Source organism: Myxine glutinosa, chromosome 8 (genome assembly GCF_964187855.1).
Source record: "Myxine glutinosa chromosome 8, kmMyxGlut1.1, whole genome shotgun sequence".
Classification (NCBI taxonomy): domain Eukaryota; kingdom Metazoa; phylum Chordata; class Myxini; order Myxiniformes; family Myxinidae; genus Myxine; species Myxine glutinosa.
Window position 1 is genome coordinate 38,844,241 of NC_136268.1, and position 20,642 is coordinate 38,864,882.

The following is a 20,642-nucleotide window of genomic DNA, read 5'->3' on the forward strand; positions in this document are numbered from 1 at the left end:
AATCGAGCCAGACAGAGAGAAATAGAGCCAGACAGAGAGAGAAATAGAGCCAGAGAGATAGATAGACCCAGACAGAGAGAAATAGAGCCAGACAGAGAGAGAAATAGAGCCAGACAGAGAGACAAACAGAGCCAGACAGAGAGAGAAATAGAGCCAGAGAGAAATAGAGCCAGACAGAGAGAGAAGTAGAGCCAGACAGAGAGAGAAATAGAGCCAGACAGAGAGAGAAATAGAGCCAGACAGAGAGAGAAATAGAGCCAGACAGAGAGAGAAATAGAGCCAGACAGAGAGAGAAAGGGCCAGACAGAGAGAGAAATAGAGCCAGAAAGAGAGAGAAATATAGCCAGACAGAGAGAGAAATAGAGCCAGACAGAGAGAGAAATATAGCCAGACAGAGAGAGAGAGAAATAGAGCCAGACACAGAGAGAAATAGAGCCAGAGAGAAATAGAGCCAGACAGAGAGAGAAATAGTGTGTCAGGCAGAGAGAGAAATAGAGCCAGACAAAGAGAGAGAAATAGAGCCAGACAGAGAGAGAATTAGAGCCAGACAGAGAGAAATAGAGCCAGACAGAGAGAGAAATAGAGCCAGACAGAGAGAGAAATAGAGCCAGACAGAGAGAGAAATCGAGCCAGACAGAGAGAGAGAGAAATAGAGCCCGATTGAGAGAGAAATAGAGCCAGACAGAGAGAGAAACAGAGCCAGACAGAGAGACAAACAGAGCCAGACAGAGAGAGAAATAGAGCCAGACAGAGAGAGAAATAGAGCCAGACAGAGAGAGAAATAGTGTCAGGCAGAGAGAGAAATAGAGCCAGACAGAGAGAGAGAAATAGAGCTAGAGAGAGAATTAGAGCCAGACAGAGAGAAATAGAGCCAGACAGAGAGAAATAGAGCCAGACAGAGAGAGAAATAGAGCCAGACACAGAGAGAAAAGAGCCAGACAGAGAGAGAAATAGAGCCAGACAGAGAGAAAAATAGAGCCAGGCAGAGAGAGAAATAGAGCCAGACAGAGAGAGAAATAGAGCCAGACAGAGAGAGAAATAGAGCCAGACAGAGAGAGAGAAAGAGCCAGACAGAGAGAGATATAGAGCCAGAAAGAGAGAGAACTAGAGCCAGAAAGAGAGAGAAATATAGCCAGACAGAGAGAGAAATAGAGCCAGACAGAGAGAAAAAGAGCCACCGAGAGAGAAATAGAGCCAGACAGAGAGAAATAGAGCCAGACAGAGAGAGAAATAGAGCCAGACAGAGAGAGAAATAGAGCCAGAGAGAGAAATAGAGCCAGACAGAGAGAGAAAGAGCCAGACAGAGAGATAGATAGAGCCAGACAGAGAAAGAAATAGAGCCAGACAGAGAGATAGATAGAGCCAGACAGAGAAAGAAATAGAGCCAGACAGAGAGAAATAGAGCCAGACAGAGAGAGAAATAGAGCCAAACAGAGAGAGAGAGAAATAGAGCCAGACAGAGAGAGAAATAGAGCCAGAAAGAGAGAGAAATAGAGTCAGACATAGAGAGAAATAGAGCCAGACAGAGAGAGAAATAGAGCCAAACAGAGAGAGAAATAGAGCCAAACAGAGAGAGAGAAATAGAGCCAGACAGAGAGAGAAATGGAGCCAGACAGAGAGAGAAATAGAGCAAGAGAGAGAAATAGAGCCAGACAGAGAGAAATAGAGCCAGACAGAGAGAAATAGAGCCAGACAGAGAGAGAAAAGAGCCAGACAGAGAGAAAAATCGAGCCAGACAGAGAGAAAAATAGAGCCAGGCAGAGAGAGAAATAGAGCCAGACAGAGAGAGAAATAGAGCCAGACAGAGAGACAAACAGAGCCACACAGAGAGAGAAATAGAGCCAGACAGAGAGAGAAATAGAGCCAGACAGAGAGAGAAATAGAGCCAGACAGAGAGAGAAATAGAGACAGACAGAGAGAAATAGAGCCAGACAGACAGAGAAATAGAGCCAGACAGAGAGAAATAGAGCCAGACAGAGAGAGAAATAGAGTCAGACAGAGAGAGAAATAGAGCCAGACAGAGAAATAGAGCCAGACAGAGAGAGAAATAGAGCCAGACAGAGAGAGAGAAATAGAGCCAGACAGAGAGAGAAATGGAGCAAGACAGAGAGAAATAGAGCCAGACAGAGAGAGAAATAGAGCCAGACAGAGAGAGAAATAGAGCCAGACAGAGAGAAGTAGAGCCAGACAAAGAGAGAAATAGAGCCAGACAGAGAAAGAAATAGAGCCAGACAGAGAGAAATAGAGCCAGACAGAGAGAAATAGAGCCAGACAGATAGAAATAGAGGCAGACAGAGAGAGAAATAGAGCCAGAGAGAGAGAAAAATAGAGCCAGAGAGAGAAAAAAATAGAGCCAGACAGAGAGAAATAGAGCCAGACAGAGATAAATAGAGGCAGACAGAGAGAGAAATAGAGCCAGACAGAGAGAAATAGAGCCAGACAGAGAGAAATAGAGCCAGAGAGAAATAGAGCCAGACAGAGAGAAATAGAGCCACACAGAGAGAGAAATCGAGCCAGACAGCAAGATAAATAGAGCTAGACAGAGAGAGAAATAGAGCCAGACAGAGAGAGAAATAGAGCCAGACAGAGAGAGAAATAGAGCCAGACAGAGAGAGAAATAGAGCCAGACAGAGAGAGAAATAGAACCAGACAGAGATTTAAAAAAAAAAAGCCAGACAGAGAGAGAATTCGGGCCAGACAGAGAGAGAAATAGAGCCAGAAAGAGAGAGAAATAGAGCCAGACAGAGAGAGAAATAGAGCCAGACAGAGAGAAATAGTGTGTCAGGCAGAGAGAGAAATAGAGCCAGACAGAGAGAGAAATAGAGCCAGACAGAGAGATAAATAGAGCAAGAGAGAGAGAAATAGAGCCATACAGAAAGAGAAATAGAGCCAGAGAGAAAAAGAGCCAGACAGAGAAATAGAGCCAGGCAGAGAGAGAAATAGAGCCAGTCAGAGAGAAATAGAGCCACACAGAGAGAAAAGAGCCAGACAGAGAGAGAAATAGAGCCAGACAGAGAGAGAAATAGAGCCAGGCAGAGAGAGAAATAGCACCAGACAGAGAGAGAAATAGAGCCAGACAGAGAGACAAATAGAGCCAGACAGAGAGAGAAATAGTGTGTCAGGCAGAGAGAGAAATAGAGCCAGACAGAGAGAGAGAAATAGAGCCAGACAGAGAGAAAAAGAGCCAGACAGAGAGAGAAATAGAGCCAGACAGAGAGAGAAATAGAGCCAGAGAGAAATAGAGCCAGACAGAGAGAGAGCAGTAGAGCCAGACAGAGAGAAATAGAGCCAGACAGAGAGAGAAATAGAGCCAGACAGAGAGAGAAGTAGAGCCAGACAGAGAGAGAAAGAGCCAGACAGAGAGAGAAATAGAGCCAGAAAGAGAGAGAAATATAGCCAGACAGAGAGAGAAATAGAGCCAGACAGAGAGAGAAATAGAGCCAGACAGAGAGACAGAAATAGAGCCAGACACAGACAGAAATAGAGCCAGAGAGAAATAGAGCCAGACAGAGACAGAAATAGAGCCAGACAGAGAGAGAAATAGAGCCAGACAGAGAGAGAAATAGTGTGTCAGGCAGAGAGAGAAATAGAGCCAGACAGAGAGATAGAAATAGAGCCAGACAGAGAGAGAATTAGAGCCAGACAGAGAGAAATAGAGACAGACAGAGAGAGAAATAGTGCGTCAGGCAGAGAGAGAAATAGAGCCAGACAGAGAGAGAGAAATAGAGCCAGACAGAGAGAGAAATAGAGCCAGACAGAGAGAGAAATCGAGCCAGACACAGAGAGAAATAGAGCCAGACAGAGAGAGAAAGAGCCAGGCAGAGAGAGAAATCAAGCCAGACAGAGAGAAATAGAGCCAGACAGAGAGAGAAATAGAGCCAGAGAGATAGATAGAGCCAGACAGAGAGAAATAGAGCCAGACAGAGAGAGAAATAGAGCCAGACAGAGAGACAAACAGAGCCAGACAGAGAGAGAAATTGAGCCAGAGAGAAATAGAGCCAGACAGAGAGAGAAATAGAGCCAGACAGAGAGAGAAATAGAGCCAGACAGAGAGAGAAATAGAGCCAGACAGAGAGAGAAATAGAGCCAGACAGAGAGAGAAAGGGCCAGACAGAGAGAGAAATAGAGCCAGAAAGAGAGAGAAATATAGCCAGACAGAGAGAGAAATAGAGCCAGACAGAGAGAGAAATATAGCCAGACAGAGAGAGAGAAATAGAGCCAGACACAGAGAGAAATAGAGCCAGAGAGAAATAGAGCCAGACAGAGAGAGAAATAGAGCCAGACAGAGAGAGAAATAGAGCCAGACAGAGAGAGAAACATAGCCAGACAGAGAGAGAAATAGTGTCTCAGGCAGAGAGAGAAATAGAGCCAGACAGAGAGAGAGAAATAGAGCCAGACAGAGAGAGAATTAGAGCCAGACAGAGAGAAATAGAGACAGACAGAGAGAGAAATAGAGCCAGACAGAGAGAGAGAAATAGAGCCAGACAGAGAGAGAAAGAGCCAGACAGAGAGAGAAATCGAGCCAGACAGAGAGAAATAGAGCCAGACAGAGAGAGAAATAGAGCCAGACAGAGAGAGAAATAGAGCCAGACAGAGAGAGAGAAATAGAGCCAGACAGAGAGAGAAATAGAGCCAGACAGAGAGAGAAATAGAGCCAGACAGAGAGAGAAAGAGCCAGACAGAGAGAGAAATCGAGCCAGACAGAGAGAAATAGAGCCAGACAGAGAGAGAAATAGAGCCAGACAGAGAGAGAAATCGAGCCAGACAGAGAGAGAAATAGAGCAAGAGAGAGAAATAGAGCCAGACAGAGAGAAATAGAGCCAGACAGAGAGAGAAATAGAGCCAGACAGAGAGAGAAATAGAGCAAGAGAGAGAGAAATAGAGCCAGACAGAGAGAAATAGAGCCAGACACAGAGATAAATAGAGCCAGACAGAGAGAGAAAAGAGCCAGACAGAGAGAAAAATCGAGCCAGACAGAGAGAAAAATAGAGCCAGACAGAGAGAGAAATAGAGCCAGACAGAGAGACAAACAGAGCCAGACAGAGAGAGAAATAGAGCCAGAGAGAAATAGAGCCAGACAGAGAGAAATAGAGCCAGACAGAGAGAGAAATAGAGCCAGACAGAGAGAGAAATAGAGACAGACAGAGACAGAAATAGAGCCAGACAGAGAGATAAATAGAGCCAGACAGAGAGAGAAATAGTGTGTCAGGCAGAGAGAGAAATAGAGCCAGACAGAGAGATAGAAATAGAGCCAGACAGAGAGAGAATTACAGCCAGACAGAGAGAAATAGAGCCAGACAGAGAGAGAAATAGTGCGTCAGGCAGAGAGAGAAATAGAGCCAGACAGAGAGAGAGAAATAGAGCCAGACAGAGAGAGAAATAGAGCCAGACAGAGAGAGAAATCGAGCCAGACACAGAGAGAAATAGAGCCAGACAGAGAGAGAAAGAGCCAGGCAGAGAGAGAAATCGAGCCAGACAGAGAGAAATAGAGCCAGACAGAGAGAGAAATAGAGCCAGAGAGATAGATAGAGCCAGACAGAGAGAAATAGAGCCAGACAGAGAGAGAAATAGAGCCAGACAGAGAGACAAACAGAGCCAGACAGAGAGAGAAATAGAGCCAGAGAGAAATAGAGCCAGACAGAGAGAGAAATAGAGCCAGACAGAGAGAGAAATAGAGCCAGACAGAGAGAGAAATAGAGCCAGACAGAGAGAGAAATAGAGCCAGACAGAGAGAGAAAGGGCCAGACAGAGAGAGAAATAGAGCCAGAAAGAGAGAGAAATATAGCCAGACAGAGAGAGAAATAGAGCCAGACAGAGAGAGAAATATAGCCAGACAGAGAGAGAGAAATAGAGCCAGACACAGAGAGAAATAGAGCCAGAGAGAAATAGAGCCAGACAGAGAGAGAAATAGAGCCAGACAGAGAGAGAAATAGAGCCAGACAGAGAGAGAAATATAGCCAGACAGAGAGAGAAATAGTGTCTCAGGCAGAGAGAGAAATAGAGCCAGACAGAGAGAGAGAAATAGAGCCAGACAGAGAGAGAATTAGAGCCAGACAGAGAGAAATAGAGCCAGACAGAGAGAGAAATAGAGCCAGACAGAGAGAGAGAAATAGAGCCAGACAGAGAGAGAAAGAGCCAGACAGAGAGAGAAATCGAGCCAGACAGAGAGAAATAGAGCCAGACAGAGAGAGAAATAGAGCCAGACAGAGAGAGAAATAGAGCCAGACAGAGAGAGAGAAATAGAGCCAGACAGAGAGAGAAATATAGCCAGACAGAGAGAGAAATAGAGCCAGACAGAGAGAGAAAGAGCCAGACAGAGAGAGAAATCGAGCCAGACAGAGAGAAATAGAGCCAGACAGAGAGAGAAATAGAGCCAGACAGAGAGAGAAATCGAGCCAGACAGAGAGAGAAATAGAGCAAGAGAGAGAAATAGAGCCAGACAGAGAGAAATAGAGCCAGACAGAGAGAGAAATAGAGCCAGACAGAGAGAGAAATAGAGCAAGAGAGAGAGAAATATAGCCAGACAGAGAGAAATAGAGCCAGACACAGAGATAAATAGAGCCAGACAGAGAGAGAAAAGAGCCAGACAGAGAGAAAAATCGAGCCAGACAGAGAGAAAAATAGAGCCAGACAGAGAGAGAAATAGAGCCAGACAGAGAGACAAACAGAGCCAGACAGAGAGAGAAATAGAGCCAGAGAGAAATAGAGCCAGACAGAGAGAAATAGAGCCAGACAGAGAGAGAAATAGAGCCAGACAGAGAGAGGGATAGAGCCAGACAGAGAGAAATAGAGCCAGACAGAGAGAGAGAAAGAGCCAGACAGAGAAAGAGCCATGCAGAGAGAGAAATCGAGCCAGACAGAGAGAAATAGAGCCAGATAGAGAGAGAAATAGAGCCAGAGAGAGAAATAGAGCCAGACAGAGAGAGAGAGCCAGACAGAGAGATAGATAGAGCCAGACAGAGAGAAATAGAGCCAGACAGAGAGAGAAATAGAGCCAGACAGAGAGAGAAATAGAGCCAGACAGAGAGAGAAATAGAGCCAGAGAGAGAGAGAGAAATAGTGTGTCAGGCAGAGAGAGAGAGAGAGAGAGAGAGAGAGAGAGAGAGAAATAGAGCCAGACACAGAGAGAAATAGAGCCAGAGAGAGAGAAATAGTGTGTCAGGCAGAGAGAAATAGAGCCAGACAGAGAGAGAGAAATACAGCCAGACAGAGAGAGAAATAGAGCCAGACAGAGAGAAAAAGAGCCAGACAGAGAGAGAAATAGAGCCAGACAGAGAGAGAAATAGAGACAGACAGAGAGAGAAATAGAGCCAGACAGAGAGAGAAAGAGCCAGACAGAGAGAGAAAGAGCCAGACAGACAGAGAAATAGAGCCAGACAGATAGAAATAGAGCCAGACAGAGAGAGAAATAGAGCCAGACAGAGAGAAATAGAGCCAGACACAGAGAGAAATAGAGTCAGACAGAGAGAGAAATAGAGCCAGACAGAGAAATAGAGCCAGACAGAGAGAGAAATAGAGCCAGACAGAGAGAGAGAAATAGAGCCAGACAGAGAGAGAAATGGAGCAAGACAGAGAGAAATAGAGCCAGACAGAGAGAGAAATAGAGCCAGACAGAGAGAGAAATAGAGCCAGACAGAGAGAAGTAGAGCCAGACAAAGAGAGAAATAGAGCCAGACAGAGAAAGAAATAGAGCCAGACAGAGAGAAATAGAGCCAGACAGAGAGAAATAGAGCCAGACAGATAGAAATAGAGGCAGACAGAGAGAGAAATAGAGCCAGAGAGAGAGAAAAATAGAGCCAGAGAGAGAGAAAAATAGAGCCAGACAGAGAGAAATAGAGCCAGACAGAGAGAAATAGAGGCAGACAGAGAGAGAAATAGAGCCAGACAGAGAGAAATACAGCCAGACAGAGAGAAATAGAGCCAGACAGAGAGAAATAGAGCCAGACAGAGAGAGAAATCGAGCCAGACAGCAAGATAAATAGAGCTAGACATAGAGAGAAATAGAGCCAGACAGAGAGAGAAATAGAGCCAGACAGGGAGAGAAATAGAGCCAGACAGAGAGAGAAATAGAGCCAGACAGAGAGAGAAATAGAACCAGACAGAGATTTAAAAAAAAAAAGCCAGACAGAGAGAGAATTCGGGCCAGACAGAGAGAGAAATAGAGCCAGAAAGAGAGAGAAATAGAGCCAGACAGAGAGAGAAATAGAGCCAGACAGAGAGAGAAATATAGCCAGACAGAGAGAGAAATAGAGCCAGAGAGAAATAGAGCCAGACAGAGAGAGAAATAGAGCCAGACAGAGAGAGAAATAGAGCCAGACAGAGAGAGAGAAATAGAGCCAGACAGAGAGAGAAAGAGCCAGAGAGAGAAATAGAGCCAGACAGAGAGAGAAAGAGCCAGACAGAGAGAAATAGAGCCAGACAGAGAGAAATAGAGCCAGACACAGAGAGAAATAGAGCCAGACAGAGAGAGAAATAGAGCCAGAGAGAGAGAGAAATAGAGCCAGAAAGAGAGAGAAATAGAGCCAGACAGAGAGAGAAATAGAGCCAGACAGAGAGCGATAGAGCCAGACACAGAGAGAGAGAAATAGAGCCAGACACAGAGAGAAATAGATCCAGACACAGAGAGAAATAGAGCCAGACACAGAGAGAAATAGAGCCAGACAGAGAGAGAAATAGAGCCAGACAGAGAGAGAAATAGAGCCAGACAGAGAGAGAAATAGAGCCAGACAGAGAGAGAAATAGAGCCAGACAGAGAGAGAAATAGTGTGTCAGGCAGAGAGAGAAATAGTGTGTCAGGCAGAGAGAGAAATAGAGCCAGACAGAGAGAGAAATAGAGCCAGACAGAGAGAGAAATAGAGCCAGTCAGAGAGAAATAGAGCCAGACAGAGAGAGAAATAGAGCCAGACAGAGAGAAGTAGAGCCAGACAAAGAGAAATAGAGCCAGACAGAGAAAGAAATAGAGCCAGACAGAGAGAAATAGAGCCAGACAGAGAGAAATAGAGCCAGACAGAGAGAAATAGAGGCATACAGAAAGAGAAATAGAGCCAGAGAGAGAGAAAAATAGAGCCAGACAGAGAGAAATAGAGCCAGACAGAGAAATAGAGGCAGGCAGAGAGAGAAATAGAGCCAGACAGAGAGAAATAGAGCCAGACAGAGAGAAATAGAGCCAGACAGAGAGAAATAGAGCCAGACAGCGAGAGAAATCGAGCCAGACAGCAAGATAAATAGAGCTAGACAGAGAGAGAAATAGAGCCAGACAGAGAGAAGTAGAGCCAGACAAAGAGAGAAATAGAGCCAGACAGAGAAAGAAATAGAGCCAGACAGAGAGAAATAGAGCCAGACAGAGAGAAATAGAGCCAGACAGAGAGAAATAGAGGCAGACAGAGAGAGAAATAGAGCCAGAGAGAGAGAAAAATAGAGCCATACAGAGAGAAATAGAGCCAGACAGAGAGAAATAGAGGCAGACAGAGAGAGAAATAGAGCCAGACAGAGAGAAATAGAGCCAGACAGAGAAATAGAGCCAGACAGAGAGAAATCGAGCCAGACAGCAAGATAAATAGAGCTAGACAGAGAGAGAAATAGAGCCAGACAGAGAGAGAAATAGAGCCAGACAGAGAGAAATAGAGCCAGACAGAGAGAGAAATAGAGCCAGACAGAGAGAGAAATAGTGTGTCAGGCAGAGAGAGAAATAGAGCCAGACAGAGAGAGAGAAATAGAGCCAGACAGAGAGAAATAGAGCCACAGAGAGAAAAAGAGCCAGACACAGAGAGAAATAGAGCCAGGCAGAGAGAGAAATAGAGCCAGAGAGAGAAATAGAGCCAGAGAGAGAAATAGAGCCAGACAGAGAGAGAAATAGAGCCAGACAGAGAGATAAATAGAGCAAGAGAGAGAGAAATAGAGCCATACAGAGAGAGAAATAGAGCCAGACAGAGAGAAAAAGAGCCAGACAGAGAGAAATAGAGCCAGACAGAGAGAGAAATAGAGCCAGTCAGAGAGAAATAGAGCCAGACAGAGAGAAATAGAGCCAGACAGAGATAAATAGAGCCAGACAGAGAGAGAAATAGAGCAAGAGAGAGAAATAGAGCCAGACAGAGAGAAATAGAGCCAGACACAGAGAGAAATAGAGCCAGACACAGAGAGAAAAGAGCCAGACAGAGAGAGAAATAGAGCCAGGCATAGAGAAAAATAGAGCCAGACAGAGAGTGAAAGAGCCAGAGAGAGAAATAGAGCCAGACAGAGAGAGAAAGAGCCAGACAGAGAGAGAAATAGAGCCAGACAGAGAGAAATAGAGCCAGACACAGAGAGAAATAGAGCCAGACAGAGAGAGAAATAGAGCCAGACAGAGAGAGAAATAGAGCCAGAAAGAGAGAAATAGAGCCAGACAGAGAGAGAAATAGAGCCAGACAGAGAGAGAAATAGAGCCAGACAGAGAGCAATAGAGCCAGACACACAGAGAGAGAGAAATAGAGCCAGACACAGAGAGAGAGAAATAGAGCCAGACACAGAGAGAAATAGAGCCAGACACAGAGAGAAATAGAGCCAGACACAGAGAGAAATAGAGCCAGACAGAGATAGAAATAGAACCAGACAGAGAGAGAAATAGAGCCAGACAGAGAGAGAAATAGTGTGTCAGGCAGAGAGAGAAATAGAGCCAGACAGAGAGAGAAATAGAGCCAGACAGAGAGAGAGAGAAATAGAGCCAGAGAGAGAGAAAAAGAGCCAGAGAGAGAAATAGAGCCAGAGAAATAGAGCCAGACAGAGAGAAATAGAGCCAGACAGAGAAATAGAGCCAGACAGAGAGAAATCGAGCCAGACAGCAAGATAAATAGAGCTAGACAGAGAGAGAAATAGAGCCAGACAGAGAGAGAAATAGAGCCAGACAGAGAGAAATAGAGCCAGACAGAGAGAGAAATAGAGCCAGACAGAGAGAGAAATAGTGTGTCAGGCAGAGAGAGAAATAGAGCCAGACAGAGAGAGAGAAATAGAGCCAGACAGAGAGAAATAGAGCCACAGAGAGAAAAAGAGCCAGACACAGAGAGAAATAGAGCCAGGCAGAGAGAGAAATAGAGCCAGAGAGAGAAATAGAGCCAGAGAGAGAAATAGAGCCAGACAGAGAGAGAAATAGAGCCAGACAGAGAGATAAATAGAGCAAGAGAGAGAGAAATAGAGCCATACAGAGAGAGAAATAGAGCCAGACAGAGAGAAAAAGAGCCAGACAGAGAGAAATAGAGCCAGACAGAGAGAGAAATAGAGCCAGTCAGAGAGAAATAGAGCCAGACAGAGAGAAATAGAGCCAGACAGAGATAAATAGAGCCAGACAGAGAGAGAAATAGAGCAAGAGAGAGAAATAGAGCCAGACAGAGAGAAATAGAGCCAGACACAGAGAGAAATAGAGCCAGACACAGAGAGAAAAGAGCCAGACAGAGAGAGAAATAGAGCCAGACATAGAGAAAAATAGAGCCAGACAGAGAGTGAAAGAGCCAGAGAGAGAAATAGAGCCAGACAGAGAGAGAAAGAGCCAGACAGAGAGAGAAATAGAGCCAGACAGAGAGAAATAGAGCCAGACACAGAGAGAAATAGAGCCAGACAGAGAGAGAAATAGAGCCAGACAGAGAGAGAAATAGAGCCAGAAAGAGAGAAATAGAGCCAGACAGAGAGAGAAATAGAGCCAGACAGAGAGAGAAATAGAGCCAGACAGAGAGCAATAGAGCCAGACACACAGAGAGAGAGAAATAGAGCCAGACACAGAGAGAGAGAAATAGAGCCAGACACAGAGAGAAATAGAGCCAGACACAGAGAGAAATAGAGCCAGACACAGAGAGAAATAGAGCCAGACAGAGATAGAAATAGAACCAGACAGAGAGAGAAATAGAGCCAGACAGAGAGAGAAATAGTGTGTCAGGCAGAGAGAGAAATAGAGCCAGACAGAGAGAGAAATAGAGCCAGACAGAGAGAGAAATAGAGCCAGACAGAGAGAGAAATAGAGCCAGACAGAGAGAGAAATAGAGCCAGATTGAGAGAGAAATAGAGCCAGACAGAGAGACAAACAGAGCCAGACAGAGAGAGAAATAGAGCCAGACAGAGAGAGAAATAGTGTGTCAGGCAGAGAGAGAAATAGAGCCAGACAGAGAGAGAGAAATAGAGCCAGAGAGAGAATTAGAGCCAGACAGAGAGAAATAGAGCCAGACAGAGAGAGAAATAGCGTGTCAGGCAGAGAGAGAAATAGAGCCAGACAGAGAGAGAGAAATAGAGCCAGACAGAGAGAGAAATAGAGCCAGACAGAGAGAGAAATAGAGCCAGACAGAGAGAGAAATAGAGCCAGACAGAGAGAAAGAGCCAGACAGAGATAAATAGAGCCAGACAGAGAGAAATAGAGCCAGACAGAGAGAGAAATAGAGCCAGAAAGAGAGAAATAGAGCCAGACAGAGAGAGAAATAGAGCCAGACAGAGAGAGAAATAGAGCCAGACAGAGAGCAATAGAGCCAGACACAGAGAGAGAGAAATAGAGCCAGACAGAGAGAGAAATAGAGCCAGACAGAGAGAGAAATAGAGCCAGAAAGAGAGAAATAGAGCCAGACAGAGAGAGAAATAGAGCCAGACAGAGAGAGAAATAGAGCCAGACAGAGAGCAATAGAGCCAGACACACAGAGAGAGAGAAATAGAGCCAGACACAGAGAGAGAGAAATAGAGCCAGACACAGAGAGAAATAGAGCCAGACACAGAGAGAAATAGAGCCAGACACAGAGAGAAATAGAGCCAGACAGAGATAGAAATAGAACCAGACAGAGAGAGAAATAGAGCCAGACAGAGAGACAAACAGAGCCAGACAGAGAGAGAAATAGAGCCAGACAGAGAGAGAAATAGTGTGTCAGGCAGAGAGAGAAATAGAGCCAGACAGAGAGAGAGAAATAGAGCCAGAGAGAGAATTAGAGCCAGACAGCGAGAAATAGAGCCAGACAGAGAGAGAAATAGCGTGTCAGGCAGAGAGAGAAATAGAGCCAGACAGAGAGAGAAATAGAGCCAGACAGAGAGAGAAATAGAGCCAGACAGAGAGAGAAATAGAGCCAGACAGAGAGAAAGAGCCAGACAGAGATAAATAGAGCCAGACAGAGAGAAATAGAGCCAGACAGAGAGAGAAATCGAGCCAGACAGCAAGATAAATAGAGCTAGACAGAGAGAGAAATAGAGCCAGACAGAGAGAGAAATAGAGCCAGACAGAGAGAGAAATAGACCCAGACAGAGAGAGAAATAGAGCCAGACAGAGAGAGAAATAGAGCCAGACAGAGATTTAAAAAAAAAGCCAGACAGAGAGAGAATTAGGGCCAGACAGAGAGAGAAATAGAGCCAGAAAGAGAGAGAAATAGGGCCAGACAGAGAGAGAAATAGAGCCAGACAGAGAGAGAAATAGTGTGTCAGGCAGAGAGAGAAATAGAGCCAGACAGATAGAGAGAAATAGAGCCAGACAGAGAGAAATAGAGCCAGACAGAGAGAAAAAGAGCCAGACACAGAGAGAAATAGAGCCAGGTAGAGAGAGAAATAGAGCCAGAGAGAGAAATAGAGCCAGACAGAGAGAGAAATAGAGCCAGACAGAGAGATAAATAGAGCAAGAGAGAGAGAAATAGAGCCATACAGAGAGAGAAATAGAGCCAGACAGAGAGAAAAAGAGCCAGACAGAGAGAAATAGAGCCAGACAGAGAGAGAAATAGAGCCAGTCAGAGAGAAATAGAGCCAGACAGAGAGAAATAGAGCCAGACAGATAGAAATAGAGGCAGACAGAGAGAGAAATAGAGCCAGAGAGAGAGAAAAATAGAGCCAGAGAGAGAGAAAAATAGAGCCAGACAGAGAGAAATAGAGCCAGACAGAGAGAAATAGAGGCAGACAGAGAGAGAAATAGAGCCAGACAGAGAGAAATACAGCCAGACAGAGAGAAATAGAGCCAGACAGAGAGAAATAGAGCCAGACAGAGAGAGAAATCGAGCCAGACAGCAAGATAAATAGAGCTAGACATAGAGAGAAATAGAGCCAGACAGAGAGAGAAATAGAGCCAGACAGGGAGAGAAATAGAGCCAGACAGAGAGAGAAATAGAGCCAGACAGAGAGAGAAATAGAACCAGACAGAGATTTAAAAAAAAAAAGCCAGACAGAGAGAGAATTCGGGCCAGACAGAGAGAGAAATAGAGCCAGAAAGAGAGAGAAATAGAGCCAGACAGAGAGAGAAATAGAGCCAGACAGAGAGAGAAATATAGCCAGACAGAGAGAGAAATAGAGCCAGAGAGAAATAGAGCCAGACAGAGAGAGAAATAGAGCCAGACAGAGAGAGAAATAGAGCCAGACAGAGAGAGAGAAATAGAGCCAGACAGAGAGAGAAAGAGCCAGAGAGAGAAATAGAGCCAGACAGAGAGAGAAAGAGCCAGACAGAGAGAAATAGAGCCAGACAGAGAGAAATAGAGCCAGACACAGAGAGAAATAGAGCCAGACAGAGAGAGAAATAGAGCCAGAGAGAGAGAGAAATAGAGCCAGAAAGAGAGAGAAATAGAGCCAGACAGAGAGAGAAATAGAGCCAGACAGAGAGCGATAGAGCCAGACACAGAGAGAGAGAAATAGAGCCAGACACAGAGAGAAATAGATCCAGACACAGAGAGAAATAGAGCCAGACACAGAGAGAAATAGAGCCAGACAGAGAGAGAAATAGAGCCAGACAGAGAGAGAAATAGAGCCAGACAGAGAGAGAAATAGAGCCAGACAGAGAGAGAAATAGAGCCAGACAGAGAGAGAAATAGTGTGTCAGGCAGAGAGAGAAATAGTGTGTCAGGCAGAGAGAGAAATAGAGCCAGACAGAGAGAGAAATAGAGCCAGACAGAGAGAGAAATAGAGCCAGTCAGAGAGAAATAGAGCCAGACAGAGAGAGAAATAGAGCCAGACAGAGAGAAGTAGAGCCAGACAAAGAGAAATAGAGCCAGACAGAGAAAGAAATAGAGCCAGACAGAGAGAAATAGAGCCAGACAGAGAGAAATAGAGCCAGACAGAGAGAAATAGAGGCATACAGAAAGAGAAATAGAGCCAGAGAGAGAGAAAAATAGAGCCAGACAGAGAGAAATAGAGCCAGACAGAGAAATAGAGGCAGGCAGAGAGAGAAATAGAGCCAGACAGAGAGAAATAGAGCCAGACAGAGAGAAATAGAGCCAGACAGAGAGAAATAGAGCCAGACAGCGAGAGAAATCGAGCCAGACAGCAAGATAAATAGAGCTAGACAGAGAGAGAAATAGAGCCAGACAGAGAGAAGTAGAGCCAGACAAAGAGAGAAATAGAGCCAGACAGAGAAAGAAATAGAGCCAGACAGAGAGAAATAGAGCCAGACAGAGAGAAATAGAGCCAGACAGAGAGAAATAGAGGCAGACAGAGAGAGAAATAGAGCCAGAGAGAGAGAAAAATAGAGCCATACAGAGAGAAATAGAGCCAGACAGAGAGAAATAGAGGCAGACAGAGAGAGAAATAGAGCCAGACAGAGAGAAATAGAGCCAGACAGAGAAATAGAGCCAGACAGAGAGAAATCGAGCCAGACAGCAAGATAAATAGAGCTAGACAGAGAGAGAAATAGAGCCAGACAGAGAGAGAAATAGAGCCAGACAGAGAGAAATAGAGCCAGACAGAGAGAGAAATAGAGCCAGACAGAGAGAGAAATAGTGTGTCAGGCAGAGAGAGAAATAGAGCCAGACAGAGAGAGAGAAATAGAGCCAGACAGAGAGAAATAGAGCCACAGAGAGAAAAAGAGCCAGACACAGAGAGAAATAGAGCCAGGCAGAGAGAGAAATAGAGCCAGAGAGAGAAATAGAGCCAGAGAGAGAAATAGAGCCAGACAGAGAGAGAAATAGAGCCAGACAGAGAGATAAATAGAGCAAGAGAGAGAGAAATAGAGCCATACAGAGAGAGAAATAGAGCCAGACAGAGAGAAAAAGAGCCAGACAGAGAGAAATAGAGCCAGACAGAGAGAGAAATAGAGCCAGTCAGAGAGAAATAGAGCCAGACAGAGAGAAATAGAGCCAGACAGAGATAAATAGAGCCAGACAGAGAGAGAAATAGAGCAAGAGAGAGAAATAGAGCCAGACAGAGAGAAATAGAGCCAGACACAGAGAGAAATAGAGCCAGACACAGAGAGAAAAGAGCCAGACAGAGAGAGAAATAGAGCCAGGCATAGAGAAAAATAGAGCCAGACAGAGAGTGAAAGAGCCAGAGAGAGAAATAGAGCCAGACAGAGAGAGAAAGAGCCAGACAGAGAGAGAAATAGAGCCAGACAGAGAGAAATAGAGCCAGACACAGAGAGAAATAGAGCCAGACAGAGAGAGAAATAGAGCCAGACAGAGAGAGAAATAGAGCCAGAAAGAGAGAAATAGAGCCAGACAGAGAGAGAAATAGAGCCAGACAGAGAGAGAAATAGAGCCAGACAGAGAGCAATAGAGCCAGACACACAGAGAGAGAGAAATAGAGCCAGACACAGAGAGAGAGAAATAGAGCCAGACACAGAGAGAAATAGAGCCAGACACAGAGAGAAATAGAGCCAGACACAGAGAGAAATAGAGCCAGACAGAGATAGAAATAGAACCAGACAGAGAGAGAAATAGAGCCAGACAGAGAGAGAAATAGTGTGTCAGGCAGAGAGAGAAATAGAGCCAGACAGAGAGAGAAATAGAGCCAGACAGAGAGAGAGAGAAATAGAGCCAGAGAGAGAGAAAAAGAGCCAGAGAGAGAAATAGAGCCAGAGAAATAGAGCCAGACAGAGAGAAATAGAGCCAGACAGAGAAATAGAGCCAGACAGAGAGAAATCGAGCCAGACAGCAAGATAAATAGAGCTAGACAGAGAGAGAAATAGAGCCAGACAGAGAGAGAAATAGAGCCAGACAGAGAGAAATAGAGCCAGACAGAGAGAGAAATAGAGCCAGACAGAGAGAGAAATAGTGTGTCAGGCAGAGAGAGAAATAGAGCCAGACAGAGAGAGAGAAATAGAGCCAGACAGAGAGAAATAGAGCCACAGAGAGAAAAAGAGCCAGACACAGAGAGAAATAGAGCCAGGCAGAGAGAGAAATAGAGCCAGAGAGAGAAATAGAGCCAGAGAGAGAAATAGAGCCAGACAGAGAGAGAAATAGAGCCAGACAGAGAGATAAATAGAGCAAGAGAGAGAGAAATAGAGCCATACAGAGAGAGAAATAGAGCCAGACAGAGAGAAAAAGAGCCAGACAGAGAGAAATAGAGCCAGACAGAGAGAGAAATAGAGCCAGTCAGAGAGAAATAGAGCCAGACAGAGAGAAATAGAGCCAGACAGAGATAAATAGAGCCAGACAGAGAGAGAAATAGAGCAAGAGAGAGAAATAGAGCCAGACAGAGAGAAATAGAGCCAGACACAGAGAGAAATAGAGCCAGACACAGAGAGAAAAGAGCCAGACAGAGAGAGAAATAGAGCCAGACATAGAGAAAAATAGAGCCAGACAGAGAGTGAAAGAGCCAGAGAGAGAAATAGAGCCAGACAGAGAGAGAAAGAGCCAGACAGAGAGAGAAATAGAGCCAGACAGAGAGAAATAGAGCCAGACACAGAGAGAAATAGAGCCAGACAGAGAGAGAAATAGAGCCAGACAGAGAGAGAAATAGAGCCAGAAAGAGAGAAATAGAGCCAGACAGAGAGAGAAATAGAGCCAGACAGAGAGAGAAATAGAGCCAGACAGAGAGCAATAGAGCCAGACACACAGAGAGAGAGAAATAGAGCCAGACACAGAGAGAGAGAAATAGAGCCAGACACAGAGAGAAATAGAGCCAGACACAGAGAGAAATAGAGCCAGACACAGAGAGAAATAGAGCCAGACAGAGATAGAAATAGAACCAGACAGAGAGAGAAATAGAGCCAGACAGAGAGAGAAATAGTGTGTCAGGCAGAGAGAGAAATAGAGCCAGACAGAGAGAGAAATAGAGCCAGACAGAGAGAGAAATAGAGCCAGACAGAGAGAGAAATAGAGCCAGACAGAGAGAGAAATAGAGCCAGATTGAGAGAGAAATAGAGCCAGACAGAGAGACAAACAGAGCCAGACAGAGAGAGAAATAGAGCCAGACAGAGAGAGAAATAGTGTGTCAGGCAGAGAGAGAAATAGAGCCAGACAGAGAGAGAGAAATAGAGCCAGAGAGAGAATTAGAGCCAGACAGAGAGAAATAGAGCCAGACAGAGAGAGAAATAGCGTGTCAGGCAGAGAGAGAAATAGAGCCAGACAGAGAGAGAGAAATAGAGCCAGACAGAGAGAGAAATAGAGCCAGACAGAGAGAGAAATAGAGCCAGACAGAGAGAGAAATAGAGCCAGACAGAGAGAAAGAGCCAGACAGAGATAAATAGAGCCAGACAGAGAGAAATAGAGCCAGACAGAGAGAGAAATAGAGCCAGAAAGAGAGAAATAGAGCCAGACAGAGAGAGAAATAGAGCCAGACAGAGAGAGAAATAGAGCCAGACAGAGAGCAATAGAGCCAGACACAGAGAGAGAGAAATAGAGCCAGACAGAGAGAGAAATAGAGCCAGACAGAGAGAGAAATAGAGCCAGAAAGAGAGAAATAGAGCCAGACAGAGAGAGAAATAGAGCCAGACAGAGAGAGAAATAGAGCCAGACAGAGAGCAATAGAGCCAGACACACAGAGAGAGAGAAATAGAGCCAGACACAGAGAGAGAGAAATAGAGCCAGACACAGAGAGAAATAGAGCCAGACACAGAGAGAAATAGAGCCAGACACAGAGAGAAATAGAGCCAGACAGAGATAGAAATAGAACCAGACAGAGAGAGAAATAGAGCCAGACAGAGAGACAAACAGAGCCAGACAGAGAGAGAAATAGAGCCAGACAGAGAGAGAAATAGTGTGTCAGGCAGAGAGAGAAATAGAGCCAGACAGAGAGAGAGAAATAGAGCCAGAGAGAGAATTAGAGCCAGACAGCGAGAAATAGAGCCAGACAGAGAGAGAAATAGCGTGTCAGGCAGAGAGAGAAATAGAGCCAGACAGAGAGAGAAATAGAGCCAGACAGAGAGAGAAATAGAGCCAGACAGAGAGAGAAATAGAGCCAGACAGAGAGAAAGAGCCAGACAGAGATAAATAGAGCCAGACAGAGAGAAATAGAGCCAGACAGAGAGAGAAATCGAGCCAGACAGCAAGATAAATAGAGCTAGACAGAGAGAGAAATAGAGCCAGACAGAGAGAGAAATAGAGCCAGACAGAGAGAGAAATAGACCCAGACAGAGAGAGAAATAGAGCCAGACAGAGAGAGAAATAGAGCCAGACAGAGATTTAAAAAAAAAGCCAGACAGAGAGAGAATTAGGGCCAGACAGAGAGAGAAATAGAGCCAGAAAGAGAGAGAAATAGGGCCAGACAGAGAGAGAAATAGAGCCAGACAGAGAGAGAAATAGTGTGTCAGGCAGAGAGAGAAATAGAGCCAGACAGATAGAGAGAAATAGAGCCAGACAGAGAGAAATAGAGCCAGACAGAGAGAAAAAGAGCCAGACACAGAGAGAAATAGAGCCAGGTAGAGAGAGAAATAGAGCCAGAGAGAGAAATAGAGCCAGACAGAGAGAGAAATAGAGCCAGACAGAGAGATAAATAGAGCAAGAGAGAGAGAAATAGAGCCATACAGAGAGAGAAATAGAGCCAGACAGAGAGAAAAAGAGCCAGACAGAGAGAAATAGAGCCAGACAGAGAGAGAAATAGAGCCAGTCAGAGAGAAATAGAGCCAGACAGAGAGAGAAATAGAGCCAGACAGAGAGAAGTAGAGCCAGACAAAGAGAGAAATAGAGCCAGACAGAGAAAGAAATAGAGCCAGACAGAGAGAAATAGAGCCAGACAGAGAGAAATAGAGCCAGACAGAGAGAAATAGAGGCATACAGAGAGAGAAATAGAGTCAGAGAGAGAGAAAAATAGAGCCAGACAGAGAGAAATAGAGCCAGACAGAGAAATAGAGGCAGGCAGAGAGAGAAATAGAGCCAGACAGAGAGAAATAGAGCCAGACAGAGAGAAATAGAGCCAGACAGAGAGAAATAGAGCCAGACAGAGAGAGAAATCGAGCCAGACAGCAAGATAAATAGAGCTAGACAGAGAGAGAAATAGAGCCAGACAGAGAGAAGTAGAGCCAGACAAAGAGAGAAATAGAGCCAGACAGAGAAATAAATAGAGCCAGACAGAGAGAAATAGAGCCAGACAGAGAGAAATAGAGCCAGACAGAGAGAAATAGAGGCAGACAGAGAGAGAAATAGAGCCAGAGAGAGAGCAAAATAGAGCCATACAGAGAGAAATAGAGCCAGACAGAGAGAAATAGAGGCAGACATAGAGAGAAATAGAGCCAGACAGAGAGAAATAGAGCCAGACAGAGAGAAATAGAGCCAGACAGAGAGAAATAGAGCCAGACAGAGAGAGAAATCGAGCCAGACAGCAAGATAAATAGAGCTAGACAGAGAGAGAAATAGAGCCAGACAGAGAGAGAAATAGAGCCAGACAGAGAGAGAAATAGAGCCAGACAGAGAGAGAAATAGAGCCAGACAGAGAGAGAAATAGAGCCAGACAGAGATTTAAAAAAAAAAAGCCAGACAGAGAGAGAATTAGGGCCAGACAGAGAGAGAAATAGAGCCAGAAAG